This window comes from Microcaecilia unicolor, chromosome 2 (assembly GCF_901765095.1).
Source record: "Microcaecilia unicolor chromosome 2, aMicUni1.1, whole genome shotgun sequence".
Lineage (NCBI taxonomy): Eukaryota > Metazoa > Chordata > Amphibia > Gymnophiona > Siphonopidae > Microcaecilia > Microcaecilia unicolor.
The window spans coordinates 649,614,499-649,631,718 of NC_044032.1; the positions used below are offsets into that span (position 1 = coordinate 649,614,499).

Genomic DNA, 17,220 nt, shown 5'->3' on the forward strand with positions numbered 1-17,220 from the left:
TCTGTTAGGAGCGGGCGAGTTTGTGCACCCCTGATTGACTGGTTGGGCACTGGGTGGGATTGCCTGTAAATCCTGGTGGAGAGTTTTAATTTTGTTGGCAAAATATGCAGCAAAATCATTGCAGTTCAGTTTATTTTTATTTTATTTATTTATTTGTTACATTTGTATCCCACATTTTCCCACCTATTTGGAGGCTCAATGTGGCTTACATAGTACCGTTATGGCATTCGCCAAGTCCAGTAGAGAAACAAATACAAGGTGATATAGTCGAATAAAGGTACATGTGTTTCAGGTACAATGGGGATCAAGCAGAGGAAGGTTGTATAGTGTCCATTACAATGGGGATCGAGGAGAGGAAGGTTATATAGTGTCCATTACAATGGGGATCAAGCAGAGGAAGGTTATATAGTGTCCATTACAATGGGGATCGAGGAGAGGAAGGTTATATAGTGTCCATTACAATGGAGATCGAGGAGAGGAAGGTTATATAGTGTCCATTACAATGGGGATCAAGCAGAGGAAGGTTATATAGTGTCCATTACGATCTTTGGTTTTGCTTTGTTGCAGTGTGTAGGTAGGCGGTTATGTTGGGTCGGTGGGGTATGCCTTTTTGAACAGGTTGGTTTTTAAGGATTTCCTGAAGTTTAGATGGTCGTATGTTGTTTTCACAGCTTTTGGCAATGCGTTCCATATTTGTGTAGGAGAAGCTGGATGAATAGACTGCTTTGTATTTAAGTCCTTTGCAGTTTGGGTAGTGGAGGTTTAGGTATGTTCGAGATGATCTGGTTATGTTTCTGAGTGGTAGGTCTATGAGGTCTGTCATGTAGCCTGGGGCTTGGCCGCAGATAATTTTGTGGACCAGGGTGCAGATTTTGAAGGTAATGCATTCTTTGATTGGAAGCCAATGCAGCTTTTCTTGGAGGGGTTTGTACTTTCGAATCACGATTTGCCAAATATCAGCCTGGCTGCTGTGTTTTGAGCGGTCTGAAATTTCTTTGTGAGTTGTTTTTTGCATTCCGCATAGATTCCGTTGCAGTAGTGTGCGTGGCTTAATACCATTGATTGTATTAGGTTAAGAAATGATTCCCTCGGGACGAAAGGCTTTACTCTTTAAATTTCCACGTTGAGTGGAACATTTTCTTTATAGTGGAGTTCAATTGGCTTTCGAGTGTAAGGTTGCGGTCGAGTGTGATGCCGAGTAATTTCAAGTTGTCTGAGATAAGGAGGGTGTGTTCTGGAGTGGTTAAAGTTGTGGGTTTGTACGTGTTGTGTTGAGATGAGAGAATGAGGCAGTGTGTTTTTTCTGTGTTCAGTTTCAGTTGAAAAGCGGTTGCCCATGAGTCCATGATGTTGAATCCAAGTTTGATTTTCTTGGTGATTTCTGTTAGATCGTGTCTGAAGGGAGTGTATATAGTGACATCAACCGCGTAGATGAATGGGTTGAGGCCTTGCTTAGATAAGGATTTGGCCAGTGGGATCATCATTATGTTGAATAAAATGGGTGATAGTGGTGATCCTTGAGGTACTCCACAGTCTGCTTTCCAAGGTGGTGATATGTTTAGGTTTGATTTCACTTGGTATGTTCTGGTGGTTAGAAAACCCTTGATCCAGTTAATTATATTTCCAGCAATCCTGAAGTAATCTAAGAGTTTTAGTAACATAGTAACATAGTAGATGACGGCAGAAAAAGACCTACACAGTCCATCCAGTCTGCCCAAGATAAACTCATATGTGTATACCTTACCTTGATTTGTACCTGTCTTTTTCAGAGCACAGACCGTATAAGTCTGCCCAGCAGTATTCCCCGCCTCCCAACCACCAGTCCCGTCTCCCATCACCGGCTCTGGCACAGACCATATAAGTCTGCCCTCCACTATCCACACCTCCCAACCACCAACCCCTCTTCCCCCCACCTGCTCTGCCACCCAATTTTAGCTAAGGTTCTGAGGATCCATTCCTTCTGCACAGGATTCCTTTATGCATATCCCACGCATGTTTGAATTCCGTTATCGTTTTCATCTCCACCACCTCCCGCGGGAGGGCATTCCAAGCATCCACCACCCTCTCCGTGAAAAAATATTTCCTGACATCTTTCCTGAGTCTGCCCCCCTTCAATCTTATTTCATGTCCTCTCGTTTTACCGCCTTCCCATCTCCGGAAAAGATTAGTTTGCGGATTAATACCTTTCAAATATTTGAACGTCTGTATCATATCACCCCTGTTCCTCCTTTCCTCCAGAGTATACATGTTCAGGTCAGCAAGTCTCTCTTCATACGTCTTGGAAGGCAAATCCCATACCATTCTCGTAGCTTTTCTTTGCACCGCTTCCATTTTTTTAACATCCTTCGCAAGGTACGGCCTCCAAAACTGAACACAATACTCCAGGTGAGGCCTCACCAACGTCTTATACAGGGGCATTAAAACCTCCTTTTTTCTGCTGGTCACACCTCTCTCTATACAGCCTAGCAATCTTCTAGCTACGGCCACCGCCTTGTCGCACTGTTTCGTCGCCTTCAGGTCCTCAGATACTATCACCCCAAGATCCCTCTTACCGTCCGTGCCTATCAGACTCTCCCCGCCTAACACATACGTCTCCCTTGGATTTCTACTCCCTAAGTGCATCACTTTGCATTTCTTCGCATTGAATTTTAATTGCCAAACGTTAGACCATTCTTCCAGCTTCTTCAGATCTTTTTTCATGTTTTCCACTCCCTCCGGGGTGTCCACTCTGTTGCAAATCTTGGTGTCATCCGCAAAAAGGCAAACTTTACCTTGTAACCCTTCGGTAATGTCACTCACAAATATATTGAACAGAATCGGCCCCAGCATCGATTCCTGAGGCACTCCACTACTCACCGAGTTTTAGTAATATATTGTGGTTGACCATGTCGAATGCGCTCGACATGTCGAATTGGAGGAGGAGTATGCTTTTACCTGTGACTATTTCTTGCTTGAATTTGGCCAGGAGAGTGACTAGCACAGTTTCGGTACTATGGAGGGGGGAAATCCCGATTGTGATTCATGTAGTATTGAGAACTTGTCCATGTAGTCAGTGATCTGTTTGGTCACCATGCTCTCCATCAGCTTGACTGCTAGAGAAACAGATGCAACTGGGCGGTAGTTGGTAAGTTCGTTTTGTTTTTTTTTTGGTGTCTTTTGGGATTGGGGTGAGTAGGATGTTACTATGTTCCTCTGGGAAAAGACCTTATTGGAGCAGGTAGTTTAGGTGGGATGTGAGGTCTGTTAAGAAGCGGTCCAGGGCAGATTTTAGTAGGTATCTGGGGCAGGTGTCCAGTTTGCAGTGGGTGCTGGAGAACCTTTTGATCGCCTGGGTGGCTGTTTCGACGGTGAGGAGTGTGAAGTTTGACCAAATTCGGATGGCTGGGTGTTCTCCATGGTTTGAATCCAAGCTATTAATGGAGTTATTGGTATCAGTATTGACCTGGGGTAGCGTTTTGCGTAGGTTTTTTTCATTGAAGTATTTAGCGAGTTTGTTTGCGGAGGGGATGTCTATATTGGTAGCAGTGACCGCTGTGGTGTCTAGTAGCTTGTTCACAAGTTGGTATAGTTTCTTTGTGTCTTTGTAGCCTGGCCCTATTTTAGTTTTATAGTATGTCCTTTTGGTTTGTCTTAAGTACATAAGTAATGCCATACTGGGAAAAAACCAAGGGTCCATCGAGCCCAGCATCCTGTCCACGACAGCGGCCAATCCAGGCCAAGGGCACCTGGCAAGCTTCCCAAATGTACAAACATTCTATACATGTTATTCCTGGAATTTTGGATTTTTCCAAGTCCGTTTAGTAGCGGTCCTTTAGGAAACCGTCCAACCCCTTTTTAAACTCTGCTAAGCTAACCGCCTTCACCACATTCTCCGGCAACGAATTCCAGAGTTTAATTACACGTTGGGTGAAGAAAAATTTTCTCTGATTTTTTTAAAATTTACTACACTGTAGTTTCATCGTATGCCCCCTAGTCCTAGTATTTTTGGAAAGCGTGAACAGACGCTTCACATCCACCTGTTCCACTCCACTCATTATTTTATATACCTCTATCATGTCTCCCCTCAGCCGTCTCTTCTCAAAGCTGAATAGCCCTAGCCTCCTTAGTCTTTCTTCATAGGGAAGTCGTCCCATCCCCGCTATCATTTTAGTCACCCTTCGCTGCACCTTTTCCAATTCTACTATATCTTTCTTGAGATGCGGCAACCAGAATTGAACACAATACTCAAGGTGTGGTCGCACCATGGAGCGATACAACGGCATTATAACATCCTCACACCTGTTTTCCATATCTTTCCTAATAATACCCAACATTCTATTCGCTTTCCTAGACGCAGCAGCACACTGAGCAGAAGGTTTCAGTGTGTTATCGACGACGACACCCAGATCCCTTTCTTGGTCCATAACTCCTAACGTGGAACCTTGCATGACGTAGCTATAATTCGGGTTCTTTTTTCCCACATGCATCACCTTGCACTTGCTCACATTAAACGTCATCTGCCATTTAGCCGCCCAGTCTCCCAGTCTCGCAAGGTCCTCTTGTAATTTTTCACAATCCTGTCGCGAGTTATGACTTTGAATAACTTTGTGTCATCAGCAAATTTAATTACCTCGCTAGTTACTCCCATCTCTAAATCATTTATAAATATATTAAAAAGCAGCGGTCCTAGCACAGACCCCTGAGGAACTCCACTAACTATCCTTCTCCATTGTGAATACTGCCCATTTAACCCCACTCTCTGTTTCCTATCCTTCCTATCCTTATTACGTATTTATATTTTCTTTGTGTCTGTTTCCATGCATTGAGTGTGTGTTCGTCTTTTAATTTTCTCCATACTCGTTGTGGGTTTAGACTGGGCGGGCTGGGTTTGTTGTGGGGGTTGCAGTAGGTTGTTTACTATACTGAACAGCTGCTTGGTTGAATTGGCAGCCTGTGCAATGCATTGAGAGAAATACTGTTCCTTGTCATCAGCTGCGTTTGAATCCATTACGGATGGGCTGTAACCACCTACCAGCAGGGGGAGATAGAGAACACTAAAAACCATATTGCCTCAAGGACGGCTAGCTCCATCTGCCTCTCAGTATTTCTCTATCTCCCAGCAGGGTTGGACGCAGCTTATTCAGCTCCTTCAAGATTCTGCCTGGGGCGGCTCCTGTGCTTTTGCCAGTTGTAGCAGGGGTGTTGTGGCTGCTGGAAAACAAAAGCCCACTTTAAAAGCACATAGGTTCGCCCTTTCCCTGCCTTACCCTTCCCCCTGTGTGGATGCAGGCACATAGGTTCGCCCTTTCTCTGCCTTTCCACCCTCCTCTGCCTCCGGAGTACCTCTGTAGCTGTTTGCCTCCAACTTTCCTCACAGCTTGAAAAAAAAACAAAACGCGATGCGCTTTTTAGCGCTGTGATTTCTGAGGCTTTCTTCTGTCTGTGCAGCGTGACCGGAGGTCCTGGACTCGGTCTGTTGAGGTAAGAGCGGTTTTCAGCTCCTCCGGGGGCTATTTTGGCGCGAATCCGCCATTTTGAATTTTCCGCCGTTTTCGGCAATGGCTGCGGAGGTTGTTAAGCGCTGTTCCTGTTGTGGCAAGCGCAGATCAGCAGCAGGGCTCTGTAAATCGTGCTGTTCAGACGGTAGAGCCAGCACGAGCATGGCAAGCGATGAATCTTCCCGCTCGATGGAACTGGCAGCAGTCGCTATCTTGGATGCGCCTCGTGGCTCAACCCCCGCAGTCGCGGAGGAGTCTGATGCTAGAGGGGTGCCTCGGGCCGAGGCGACCAGAGGAGCTGCATTCCCCGGGGCTCCTAATGCGGAGACGGGGTGCCAGGGTGAGCCTTTCTCCCCTGAGTTTGTGTTTCTTTTACATAAAGCCTTCATGCTAAAAAGAGCTCTGCCGCAGGTGTCTGACACTGCGTTGCTACCTGGTTCCCCTCCGACGGATGCTGGCGCGGGGTTGCCGACAGATGTGACTTCCCCGGAGACCTGGATGCATGCTAAGCATAGACTGGTAAATTCCCCGTCAGAGAGTGGCGCACCTCCCAACACCCCCCCCCCGTGGTCAGGCTGTGGAGACTCACTCTGAGGGATCTGGCAGGCCTTCGTGGTCTGAGGAGCCAGAAGAAGGTGCCGGTTTGCCATTGGATCTGGATGATCCCACCGTGGTTCAGATTTTCCACCGCGATGAGTAGCCGGCGCTTATTTCTGATACCTTGCAGGCCCTGTACCCGCTCCGCCGAACGCCTCTGGCGGAAATCTCGGGCCCTTGCTGATTTCTTACACTTTAAGTTCATGCTGACCTCCTTCCAATCTGCTCTTTTACGTGCCAAACAGGATTATTATATCCAACTGACCAACTCTCTTGGCTCTAATCCTCGACTTCTCTTCACCACATTGAACTCTCTCCTCAAGGTGCCCCCTCCCCCAACTCCCCCTTCATTATCTCCTCAGACCCTTGCTGAATTCTTTCACAACAAGGTTCAAAAGATAAACCTTGCTTTCTCTACCTCACCACCTCTCCCTCCACTAGTCCGTTCCCCTCTCTCTCCTTCCCCTCATTCCCTTTCCTCCTTTCCTGAAGTTACTATTGAGGAAACTACACTTCTCCTTTCTTCCCCAAAATGTACCACCTGTTCCTCTGATCCCATTCCCACCCACCTTCTTAATGCCATTTCTCCTACTCTTATTCCTTTTATCTGTCACATTCTCAACCTCTCACTTTCCACTGCGACTGTCCCTGCTGCCTTTAAACATGCTGTGGTCACACCTCTCCTTAAGAAGCCTTCACTTGACCCTACTTGTCCCTCTAATTACCGACCCATCTCCCTCCTTCCTTTTCTCTCCAAATTACTTGAGCGTGCTGTTCACCGCCGCTGCCTTGATTTTCTCTCCTCACATGCTATTCTTGACCCATTACAATCTGGTTTTCGCCCTCTCCACTCAACCATAACTGCGCTTACTAAAGTCTCCAATGACCTATTACTGGCTAAATCCAGAGGTCAATATTCCATCCTCATTCTTCTTGATCTTTCTGCTGCTTTTGACACTGTCGATCACAGCATACTTCTCGATACCCTGTCCTCACTTGGATTCCAGGGCTCTGTCCTTTCCTGGTTTTCTTCCTACCTCTCCCTCCGCACCTTTAGTGTTCACTCTGGTGGATCCTCTTCTACTTCTATCCCTCTGCCTGTCGGCGTACCTCAGGGTTCTGTTCTTGGTCCCCTCCTCTTTTCTATCTACACTTCTTCCCTTGGTTCATTAATCTCATCCCATGGCTTTTCCTACCATCTCTATGCTGATGACTCCCAAATCTACCTTTCTACCCCTGATATCTCACCTTGCATCCAAACCAAAGTTTCAGCGTGCTTGTCTGCCTGGATGTCTCAATGCCACCTGAAATTAAATATGACCAAAACCGAGCTTCTCATTTTCCCCCCTAAACCCACCTCCCCGCTCCCCCCCCCCCCGTTTTCTATTTCTGTTGATGGCTCTCTCATTCTCCCTGTCTCCTCAGCTCGAAACCTTGGGGTCATCTTTGACTCTTCTCTCTCCTTCTCTGCTCATATCCAGCAGACCGCCAAGACCTGTCGTTTCTTTCTTTACAACATCCGTAAAATCCGCCCCTTTCTTTCCGAGCACTCTACCAAAACCCTCATCCACACCCTTGTCACCTCTCGTTTAGACTACTGCAATCTGCTTCTTGCTGGCCTCCCACTTAGTCACCTCTCCCCTCTCCAGTCGGTTCAAAACTCTGCTGCCCATCTCATCTTCCGCCAGGGTCGCTTTACTCATACTACCCCTCTCCTCAAGACCCTTCACTGGCTCCCTATCCGTTTTCGCATCCTGTTCAAACTTCTTCTACTAACCTATAAATGTATTCACTCTGCTGCTCCCCAGTATCTCTCCACACTCGTCCTTCCCTACACCCCTTCCCGTGCACTCCGCTCCATGGATAAATCCTTCGTATCTGTTCCCTTCTCCACTACTGCCAACTCCAGACTTCGCGCCTTCTGTCTCGCTGCACCCTACGCCTGGAATAAACTTCTTGAGCCCCTACGTCTTGCCCCATCCTTGGCCACCTTTAAATCTAGACTGAAAGCCCACCTCTTTAACATTGCTTTTGACTCGTAACCACTTGTAACCACTCGCCTCCACCTACCCTCCTCTCTTCCTTCCCGTTCACATTAATTGATTTGATTTGCTTACTTTATTTATTTTTTGTCTATTAGATTGTAAGCTCTTTGAGCAGGGACTGTCTTTCTTCTATGTTTGTGCAGCGCTGCGTATGCCTTGTAGCGCTATAGAAATGCTAAATAGTAGTAGTAGTAGTAGTAGCCCTCTCTATTGATGATCCTGTTAAAGGCGATGCCTCCTCTGGTAATCCGAGGATGGCGATTACTAAGAAGCCTGCTCGAGCCTTTTCTTTGCATGACTCCATCCTGGAGCTTATTTCTGCTCAGTGGGCTGACCCCGAGGGGCCTTTGAAAGTTGCCAGGGCGATGGGGCACCTTTACCCTCTGAGTGAGGAGCACTTGGCCCACTTTGGCTTGCCTAAAGTGGATGCCTTAGTCACGGCCGTGACGAAAAAGACCACCCTCCCAGTAGAGGGAGGGGTCGCCCTGAAGGACATTCAGGACCGGCGGCTGGAATCAGCACTAAAGCGGCCCTTTGAGATTTCAGGCCTAGCCTTAAGGGCGTCTGTGTGCAGTTCTTATGCTGCTCGAGCCTGCCTCTCTTGGTTACAACAGGCAGTGGAACAGCCCGGGGATGGTGCTGAATCCCTCATTGAGGTTGCACCGTGGATGGAGTCGGCCTTGTCATTTTTGGCTGACACCCTCTATGATCTGGTCAGAGCTTTGGCTAAACAGATGTGGCGGTGTCCACCCGCCGCCTTCTGTGGCTACGGCATTGGGCGGCTGACATGGCCTTAAGCAAAGGTTGGTGAAGTTGCCCTTTCGGGGCCTTCTCCTATTTGGAGAAGTGTTGGAGAAAATTGTTAAAGACCTGGGGGATGCTAAACTCCAGAGGCTACCTGAGGACAGACCGCGGCCTTCTTCCAAGGGTCAAGTAGTTCTCTCCTCTTCCAGACCTCGCTTCCGTGAAGCTCGTAAGTATCGACCGGGGCGCTCTGCTGGGTTTACTCAACGTGCCCGTTTTCAGCAGAGGAACTCCTTTCGCTCGGACAAACGCTCCGCATCGGCCGGTCCAAGGCCTGGAGTTCAAGGGCGACCCTCTCAATGATGGTGCGCCGGTCCATTCCTTGATTCCTGCAGTAGGAGGACGCCTTTCACTCTTCCTCGAGGAATGGACCAAGATTACCTCAGATCAGTGGGTTTTGGCCCTGATCAGAGAAGGTTACAGACTGGAATTCAGTGCCTCAGTGAGAGACGTGTTTGTGGAGTCCCGATGCGGCAGTGCCGTCAAACGGGCGGCGGTAGAGGAGACCTTACAAGTCTTGTTCCACCTGGGGGCGGTGATCCCTGTACCTCCCGCCGAGCATGGCTGCGGCCGTTACTCCATTTATTTTGTGGTGCCGTGAAAAGGCGGGTCTTTTCAGCCCATTCACGCTTTAAAGAAAGTCAACGAGTCTCTAAGAGTGCGGCATTTTCACATGGAAACCCTGCGCTCCGTCATTGCGGCGGTTCAGCCAGGAGAGTTTCTCACGTCTCTGGACCTGAAAGAAGCTTACTTGCACATTCCTATTTGGCCCCCGCACCAGAGGTTTCTGCAGTTTGCGGTGATGGGAAAACATTTCCAGTTTCGGGCCTTGCCTTTTGGCCTCTCCACAGCTCCCCGAACCTTTTCCAAGGTAATGGTGGTAGTAGGTGCTTTCCTCAGGTGAGAGGATATCCGGGTTCATCCATACCTAGACGACTGGCTCATCAGAGCGGACTCTGCAGTAGAGAGTCATCAAGTAACAGCCAGAGTGGTCTCAGTGCTTCAATCTCTGCGCTGGGTCGTCAATATAGCCAAAAGTCAACTGACCCCCTCTCAGTCTCTAGAATATTTGGGGGCCCGGTTCGACACAGCCTCGGGATATGTCTTTCTACCCGAGCAAAGGCGGTGCAAGCTTCAGAATCAGGTCCTTCTGCTCCTGAGGATGCCTCGCCCGCCAGCTTGGGACGTTCTCCAGCTGTTGGGGTCGATGATGGCTACCTTGGAAGTGGTGCCATGGGCGAGAGCGCACATGAGACCTCTGCAGTGCTCCCTGCTTCAGCGTTGGTCTCCAATGTCCCAGGATTATCAACGCAGACTCAAATGGCTCCCTGCGGCCCAACTCAATAAGGTGGCTCTCAGACAGCAAGCTGCAGCGAGGAATGCTGCTAGCGCTCCCTGATTGGTGCTTGGTGGTAACCGATGCCAGCCTGAAGGGCTGGGGCGCACATTGCCGGGGAAGGCATGCCCTGGGTCTGTGGACACCCAAGGAATCGGAGTGGTCCATCAATCGCTTGGAGCTGAGAACGATTTTCCAGGCGCTTCTGGCCTTTCACTCGACCCTGGAGGGCCTGGCTGTCAGAGTTCTGTCGGACAACACAACAGCAATGGCCTACATAAATCGACAAGGCGGCGCGCAGTGCCGAGCACTGGCCACACAGGCCGCTCAGATTTGCCACTGGGCCGAGCTGCATCTACAGTTTCTGTCAGCAGCTCACATTGCAAGTCAGAGCAACGTGCAAGCCGATTATCTAAGCAGGCATCAAATCGACCCAGCGGAGTGGGAACTGGCATAGTAACATAGTAGATGACGGCAGAAAAAGACCTGCACAGTCCATCCAGTCTGCCCTACAAGATGAACTCATGTGTATACCTTACCTTGATTTGTACCTGTCTTTTTCAGGGCACAGACTGTATAAGTCTGCCCAGCACTATCCCCTTCTCTCAACCACCAGCCCCACCTCCCACCACCGGCTCTGGCACAGACTGTATAAGTCTGCCCATCACTATCCCCTTCTCCCAACCACCAGCCCCGCCTCCCACCACCGGCTCTGGCACAGACCGTATAAGTCTGCCCATCACTATCTTCGCCTCCCAACCACCAACCCCTCTTCCCTCCACCGGCTCTGCCACCCAATTTCGGCTAAGCTCCACCCAATTTCGGCAGATGAAGTGTTCCTTCAGATCTGTGCCAAATGGGGGACGCCTGTAGCGGATCTTATGGCATCAAGCGCAAATGCCAAAGTCCTGTGCTTTTACAGCAGACGGAGAGATCCTCGCTCGGTTGGGTTAACATAGTAACGTAGTAGATAACGGCAGAAAAAGACCTGCGCAGTCCATCCAGTCTGCCCAACAAGATAAACTCACATGTGCTACTTTTTGTGTATACCTTACCTTGATTTGTACCTGTCCTTTTCCGGGCACAGACCGTATAAGTCTGCCCAGCACTATCCCCGCCTCCCAACCACCAGCCCTGCCTTCCACCATCGGCTCTGGCACAGACCGTATAAGTCTGCCCAGCACCATCTCCGTCTCCCGCCACTGGCTTTGCCACCCAATCTCGTCTAAGCTCCTTAGGATCCATTGGATGCCTTGGCTCAACCCTGGCCTCAGGACCTCCTGTATGTGTTCCCTCCTTGGCCCTTGATAGGGCGAATCCTCCTGCGAATTCGGCTGCATCAAGGAGTGGTGATTCTCATTGCCCCGGATTGGCCCAGGCGGCTGTGGTATGCGGACCTCCAGCGGATGCTGGTGGAAGCTCCCCTTCCTTTCCTCTGGTACCGAACCTGTTGACACAGGGTCCGGTGACCATGGAGGAATCCTGCCGCTTTGGTCTTACGGCATGGCTATTGAGAGGGCACAATTGAGAGACAAGGGCTATTCCAACAAGGTCATCTCCACTCTCTTGCAGGCCCGCAAGCGTTCCACTTCTGTTGCTTATACTCGGATCTGGCACCAGTTTGAGGCTTGGTGTGCTTCTAAAGCGTTAACACCCATGCAGGCTTCTGTCTCGCCGATACTTGACTTTTTGCAGGATGGTGTACAAAAGGGCTTGGCCTATAATTCCCTGCGTGTTCAGGTGGCAGCATTGGCATGTTTTCGGGGAAGGTCGCTGGCCTCTCCCTTGCTGCACATTCTGACATTGCACGGTTTCTTAGAGGGGTGCTTCTGCTCCGTCCTCCCATGCGGGCCCCTTGTCCGGCTTGGAACCTGGCGCTAGTATTAAAGGCTCTTCAGTGTTTGCCCTTCGAGCCGCTGAGGCGCGCTTCGGAGAAGGATATGACTCTAAAGGCAGTCTTTTTGGTGGTCATTACATCGGCGAGACGTATGTCTGAGCTCCAGGCGCTGTCCTGTCGAGACCCATTTCTGCAATTTTCAGAGTCCGGAGTAACGGTACGTTTTGTGCCTTCCTTCCTGCCTAAGGTGGTTTCAGCGTTTCACCTAAACCAGCCTATTTGCTTGCCCTCCTTTTCTTGGGAGAAGTTTCCGGACTCTTTTGGGTAGTTGCACCTCCTGGATGTGCGCAGGGCTCTGTTGCAATATCTGCAGATGTCTAATGCATTCAGGACCTCTGATCACCTTTTTGTATTGTTGTCAGGTCCTTGCAGAGGGTCTCCAACGTCTAAAGCCACTATAGCCCGTTGGCTCAAAGAAGCTATTTTTTCTACATATCTGCTGTCTGGCCGGCCTCCGCCTGATGCCTTTAAGGCACATTCCACAAGAGCGATTTCCTCTTCTTGGGCTGAATCTGGTGTACTCTGTAATGTTCCCTCCAGGGAAGGTGAGCCCTTGTGCATGATGAGGGAGGCCCCTCACCGGGCTGTCGGTCAAAACCTTGAGTTCCCCTGTGTCTCCTACCATTTCCCAGGAGTTGAGCCCCTGAGTGCGGGTAGCCAACAACAGAGAGAACAAAGTCCAGCACAAAGTCCACACGGTTAAACCAGGCAGCAGAGAACAGCAGAGACAAGGACAAGCAAAGGTGGAACCTGGCAGCGGACAGAAGCAGATCCAGCAACAGGCAAGAGTCAATATCAGGCAGCGGTCAGTAGCAGGTCCAGGAACAGGCAAGGGTCAATACCAGGCAGCGGTCAGTAGCAGGTCCAGGAACAGGCACGAGTCAATACCAGGCAGCGGTCTGTAGCAGGTCCAGGAACAGGCAAGGGTCAATACCAGACAGCAGACAGAAACAAAACTCCAGTAGCACTGCACCTACCCAGAGAACTGAATAGAAGCCGAAGCAAGGAAGGCCTGAGGGCAGGGTCTTAAATAGGGTGGAAATTAGGCTCAATCCAGCCCAGCTGAAAACAAGATGGCTGTCCCCATCGGTGACACCCTACGTCCAAATATGGGCTTCCTTCCTGAAGCTGCCCCACACAAGATGGCTGCCATAACCCAAGCCGCCCCTAACTAAGATGGCCGCCCAAACCTGAAACAAGCTCAAAACCAAGATGGCCATCCCATCCTCCGGTGCCCATACTCTGTATAGCCAGGGAACGTGACACACTCTGTCTTCAAGAGATATGTAGTGCAGCTACTTGGACTTCTAAGCTCTCTTTTGCCCGACATTACAGGCTGGATGTGGCCGCCAGGAGGGATGCGCATTTTGGAGCACAAGTGCTTGCGCGTGGTGTGGCTTGTTCCCACCCTATCTAGGGATTGCTTTGATACATCCCATTCGTAATGGATTCATCTGCTGCTGATGACAAGGAAAGAAACATTAGGTTCTTACCTTGGTAATTTTCTTTCCTTTAGTCACAGCAGATGAATCCATGATCCCTCCCTGATTGATTCTGTTTTGTGCTCAGTTTTTCCTGCAGACATGTTCCCTCATTGGGAGAAGTTGGAAAACAGTCTTCAGGATTTCTGTTCTTCTACAGGAGGTTGAGTTCGACCCTCCTTTGAGTTATTGCTCCTGTTCTGGGGCGTCCGTTCGCTGTGAGGAAAGTTCATGTTATTCTACTTTGCGGTGTAACACTGCTTTGGAAATTTCAAAATACTGAGAGGCAGATGGAGCTAGCTGTCCTTAAGGCACTATGGTTTTTAGTGTTCTCTATCTCCCTCTGCTGGTAGATGGATACAACCCATTCGAAATGGATTCATCTGCTGTGACTAAAGGAAAGAACATTACCAAGGTAAGAACCTAATTTTCCCCTTTTTGGTTGCTGTTAAGGCTTGGCGGTACTTTGCCATGTTCTTCCTGCAGTTTAGCCTGTCTACATCCAGGTGAGATTTGTGCCATCTCCTTTCCAGTTTTCGTCCTTCACGTTTAAGGATCCGAAGTTCTGGAGAAAACACAAACATAGTAGCATATTAGATGACGGCGGATAAAGACCTGCACGGTCCATCCAGTCTACCCAACAAAGTAAACATTATAATGAAACTGTGACTGTGTCTTGTCTGTTGTTCCAGGCCTTGTTCAAGAATGTCGCTGCTTATTTCTTGGAAGTGGACTGGGACATTCTGGGAGAATGGCAGAAGGAGCTGTACAAGAAGGTCATCAAGGAGGTTCATGACATCCTCATCTCACAAGGTAAATATGTCTTTTTTAAAATCATCTACCACACAGGCACATTAATGGAATGGGTGCTGTTATTTTATCAGAGCTGGAAAATTCCCAGGTACCAGGTCCCTTGGGCACCTGAAATTGAGACCTGGCTTCTGTTGCAAAAGATAAAATATTTACCTTAAACTGGAGGCTTCATACAAGACCAGCTGCAGTCTGTCTCCCTTTTTTGTACAACAAAATTTTGACCCTTCTTCCTGAGAACTACAACTTCTGTGTAAAAATATAAACCAGGTTTCAGTGGGTGTAAATCCTTACACCCAAAATTGGTCGCAGATCCTGGTGGAAAACACTATTCTATCAACAGTGCCTAACTCTGAGAACTGTTTATAGAATAGCGTTTAGCTCCAATTTTTATCGGCATCATTTTTTTGGCTCCATATACAGAGAGGAGTAGTGGCCTAGTGGTCAGGGTGGTGGACTCTGGTCCTGGGGAACTATAGAACTGAGTTGATTCCCACTTCAGGCACAGGCAGCTCCTTGTGACTCTGGGCAAGTCACTTAACCCTCCATTGCCCCAGGTACAAATAAGTACCTGTATATAATATGTAAGCCGCATTCAGCCTGCCATGAGTGGGAAAGTGCGGGGTACAAATGTAACAAAAAAAAAAAAACCTTAAGTACATAAGTAATGCCACACTGGGAAAAGACCAAGGGTCCATCGAGCCCAGCATCCTGTCCATGATAGCGGCCAATCCAGGCCAAGGGCACCTGGCAAGCTTCCCAAATGTACAAACATTCTATACATGTTATTCCTGGAATTGTAGATTTTTCCCAAGTCCATTTAGTAGTGGTTTATGGACTTGTCTGTTAGGAAACCGTCGAACCCCTTTTTAAACTCTACCAAGCTAACCGCCTTCACCACGTTCTCCGGCAACGAATTCCAGAGTTTAATTACGCGTTGGGTGAAGAAAATTTTCTCCGGTTTGTTTTAAATTTACTACACTGTAGTTTCATCGCATGCCCCCTAGTCCTAGTATTTTTGGAAAGCGTGAACAGATGCTTCACATCGACCTGTTCCACTCCACTCATTATTTTATACGCCTCTATCATGTCTCCCCTCAGCCGTCTCTTCTCCAAACTGAAAAGCCGTTGCCTCCTTAGTCTTTCTTCATAGGGAAGTCGTCCCATCCTCGCTATCATTGTAGTCGCCCTTCGCTGCACCTTTTCCAGTTCTACTATATTTCTTTAGATGCGGCAACCAGAATTGATCACAATACTCAAGGTGCGGTCGCACCATGGAGCGATACAACGGCATTATAACATCCTCACACCTGTTTTCCATACCTTTTCTAATAATACCCAACATTCTATTTGTAGCCACAGCAGCACACTGAGCCGAGGGTTTCAGTGTATTATCGACGATGACACCCAGATCCCTTTCTTGGTCCGTAACTCCTAACGTGGAACCATGCATGACGTAGCTATAATTCGGGTTCTTTTTTCCCACATGCATCACCTTGCACTTGCTCACATTAAACGTCATCTGCTATTTAGCCGCCCAGTCTTCCAGTCTCGTAAGGTCCTTCTGTAATTTTTCACAATCCTGTCGCAAGTTAACGACTTTGAATAAGTTTGTGTCATCAGCAAATTGAATTACCTCGCTAGTTACTCCCATCTCTAAATCATTTATAAATATATTAAAAAGCAGCGGTCCTAGCACAGACCCCTGAAGAAACCCCACTAACTACCCTTCTCCATTGTGAATGCTGCCCATTTAATCCCACTCTTTGTTTCCTATCCTTCAGCCAGTTTTTAATCCACAATAGGACATTTCCTCCTATCCCATGACCCTCCAATTTCCTCTGTAGCCTTTCATGAGGTACCTTGTCAAACGCCTTTTGAAAATCCAGATACACAATATCAGCCGGCTCCCGTTTGTCCACATGTTTGTTCACTCCTTCAAAGAATTGAAGTAAATTGGTCAGGCAAGATTTCCCCACACAAAAGCCATACTGACTCGGTCTCAGTAATCCATGTCCTCGGATGTGCTCTGTAATTTTGTTTTTAATAATAGCCTCTACCATTTCCCCCGGCACCGACGTCAGACTCACCGGTCTATAATTTCCCGGATCTCCCCTGGAGCCTTTTTTAAAAATGGGCGTTACATTGGCCACCTTCCAATCTTCCGGTACCACGTTCGATTTTAAGGATAAGTTGCATATCACTAGCAGTAGCTCCGCAAGCTCGTTTTTCAGTTCTATCAGTACTCTAGGATGAATACCATCCGGTCCAGGAGATTTGCTACTCTTCAGTTTGCCGAACTGCCCCATTACGTCCTCCAGGTTTACCGTGAAGTCAGTAAGTTTCTCCGACTCGTCCGCTTGAAATACCATTTCCGACACCGGTATCCCACCCAAATCTTCCTCGGTGAAGACCGAAGCAAAGAATTCATTCAGTCTCTCCGCTACGTCTTTGTCTTCCTTGATCGCCCCTTTTACCCCTCGGTCATCCAGCGGCCCAACCGATTCTTTTGCCGGCTTCCTGCTTTTAATATACCGAAAAAAATTTTTACTATGTTTTTTTGGCTCTAATGCTATCTTTTTTTCATACTCCCTCTTGGCCTTCTTAATCTGCGCCTTGCATTTGCTTTGACACTCCTTATGCTTCTTCTTGTTATTTTCAGATGGTTCCTTCTTCCATTTTGTGAAGGCGTTTCTTTTAGCCCTAATAACTTCCTTCACCTCACTTTTCAACCAGGCCGGCTGTCTTTTGGACTTCCCTCTTTCTTTTCTAA

General features: G+C 48.4%; 1 protein-coding gene across 1 annotated transcript in view; it reads left to right on the plus strand.

Moving 5' to 3' along the window:
• Positions 1 to 17,220, plus strand: part of LOC115462243 (oocyte zinc finger protein XlCOF6-like) — an 83,156-nt gene that overhangs the window by 65,180 nt on the left and 756 nt on the right. The window lies entirely within an intron of this gene.